Raw genomic sequence first — 2685 nt, 5'->3', positions numbered from 1 at the left:
ATCGTGGAAAACTTTCCTATGGACCTTACCCGACTTTTCGTCCATTAACGCACTCGAAATCAGCCGCCATTTTCTGATAATCCTATCACTTGCCGCATCGCCCTGGCTCACCTGCTTTTGCGGCACTAAATCAAATCCCCCGCCCCTGAAACAGACTTGATCAAAACATTCATATTCCCCGCCTCTATCCGTGACGTGACTGAGCTGCGTAGGCAAACGCGCCCAGGCGTCTTCTACGCGACTCCACACAGAACCAGGAAATCAACACAGATGAGCTCAAACAACACAGCGCGCCACAATTGGGAATATGAAACTGTACTTTTAAATTAAACCGCAAGATTGTAAATTTGGTAAAGTAAATTTATTTGACATCAAATGTTTTGAGAATATTCAGCGATTAGCATTTTTATTTGCACATGTTCCAAAAAGTTCCGTTTCGAGGCACACGATGTTCCTTTGCTGTACACAGGGTCTTAGATCATCTCACAATACAGCGCCACAATTCGGAATATGAAACAGTGGTTTAAAAGCAAACGGCAAGATTGTACATTTGGCAAAGTACATTTATTTGACATCAAATGTTTTGAGAATATTCAGCGATTTGCATTTTTATTTGTTCACGTTCCGAAAAGTTCGTTTCGAGGCACACGATGTTCCTTTGCTGTACACAGGGTCTTAGATAAATGAATTTTTATTTGCTCTCGATCCAAAATATTTCGTCTTGAGGCAAGCGATGTTCGTGTGCAGTAGACATGGTGTTGGTTTACGATAAAATAAGCTCTTCGGTCGCACTGATAATCGCATGGCTGTTCCAACAACGAGGCACTAGGCCACCACAACGGTCTGTATGTTGCATCTAGCCGTTAGTACCGCGTAAGGGCATACTTGTACTTGGCGATCGTCCCATAAAATGGTCAGGGTGGTAACGTTGTTCACGCGGAGAAGCAACTGGCGGTTAAAGAAGCCGTCCGCCGGTGTCTGGTACTCGTGACACATGCAGTAATGCATGATGTACCTGTTTGAAAAACATAAACAATGAAATTAGTCTCACCATCAGATCTTTATTAAAATTATTCATTTTATATATTCGGTCGGTAAATTATTTCATAGCTAGGACAGTGCAACTGGGTTTTAAACGTCAAGGGGGGGCTGTAGGATACTGAGACAGTCCCTCAGTGCAGGGGTTGACAGGGAGTGCAGGTGGAGAGTGGAAGGGCCCAGGACCGAGATCGCAGACAGTGGACCAGTTGTTGCAGGGGAGAGGGAGAGAGAAAGCAGAAGCAAAGGTTTTGAGGTGCTTCCGTAAAAGTAGACGGTTCTCCCCAAGATAGTGTGCGGTACAAAACAACATGCCACATAGAACGAACAAGTACAACTTAACCCGTCTTTAAAGCAACTGTATAGTAATTAAATTGCGGTATAAACTCATCTAAAGAGTTACTTACATTATATTTGCATTTTCCATTGCGTCTGTGCGTAGGGCAGCCCCGAAATACCACTCCTTCTATGCCGACGTTATTTCTTCTAATGAACGAACATGAAATGGCTTTCGTTTCTGAAATTATATTCATTATCGTTTCTTACGTGGTCCAGGCCTGTCAAGGTCAAAATACAATAGAACCTTATTCTGAGTCGTGGGCCATTCTGGCACCCGAGAAAAAATCAAAGCAGCTGACCTTCACTTCGAACGAGCACACATTCCAAGTTAGCTACATTCAGTGTAAGGCATTCTCACAGGACTTGAAATTTACACTCCATCTTTGCATTTTGTCTGCGTGCTTTGCAGCCACACAGAACCATAAATACGGAGAGATTCTATATTTATTGAAAAATGATTTATATTACTGTTTGGTTTAATTTAATGCGCAAATGAACAAGGGTGGAGAGACACATTGCATGTACACTGAGCAATCACTTTTATTTACACAATACATAGATACACATATTCAATGGGCCTGCGACATGAGGAGACTTGAGAGAACAGACAATCAAATTACAATCATTTAAACCGTGATGTGTATTTCTCAATGAGTTCTTCTTTAGGTGGACATGGAACAGATGCAATGTTGGGTGGCAATGCAGTTGTCCCCTGCACAGGTTCGTTCACAACTCCATTTATGTGCCTATCTAGGACGTCAACAATAAGTTTCTCAATAAACTCATATTGCATATCCTCAAACACTGGTTTGATCACCCATTGTTTACTTCTTTTAGTGAAGGCCTTATTGTAGCGAAGCGTCCCTAAAGTTCCGGTCGTCCTACTTTGTTGACGGCCAACATTATGGTTATGTGCCAAGACCGCTAAAAGAGTCCGATTTATCATGCCCTCCATGCCAAAATGCAATCGTTTTGGCCTGTACTTTAGGCACATATTGTGGAACACCTCCAAATCTCCTGTGTGGCAGAATTCCGTGAGTCCCCTCATAGCTTTTGTTATAGTTTTATCAAATACAATCTTTTCAATGGCTTTGTGAGTGGGTGATGAAGGAATCAACCACTTCTTCTTCCGTGCCTCCTCTGTGGACAAATGGCCATGTTCACAATTGTGGAAATGTTGGTTCGTGTTCCATCGGTGAACATTTGTACAGTGTGGCATTACTGACCGCCATTTTTCCAGTAGAATTTCCAACGACCCTCCACATGTTTTTGAGCTCCACCAAAGATGGTTGCTGATTGACTTGGACC

The 2685-nt window shown here is 42.6% G+C and overlaps 1 long non-coding RNA gene across 1 annotated transcript; it reads right to left on the bottom strand.

The window, feature by feature from the left end:
- Positions 1-339: 339 nt before the first annotated feature.
- On the bottom strand, positions 340-2030 carry LOC138467153 (uncharacterized). The gene is made up of 2 exons (XR_011268078.1): positions 1446-2030; positions 340-1015 (listed from the first exon to the last, which is right to left on the bottom strand). It is a non-coding gene; the product is annotated as an uncharacterized lncRNA (long non-coding RNA).
- Between the last annotated feature and the right edge of the window lie 655 nt (positions 2031-2685).

Source organism: Ambystoma mexicanum, chromosome 4q (assembly GCF_040938575.1).
Source record: "Ambystoma mexicanum isolate Mex_15411 chromosome 4q, UKY_AmexF1_1, whole genome shotgun sequence".
Classification (NCBI taxonomy): Eukaryota; Metazoa; Chordata; class Amphibia; order Caudata; family Ambystomatidae; genus Ambystoma; species Ambystoma mexicanum.
The sequence above is the reverse complement of the archived record's forward strand: the minus strand, read 5'-3'. Positions and strand labels throughout refer to the sequence as shown.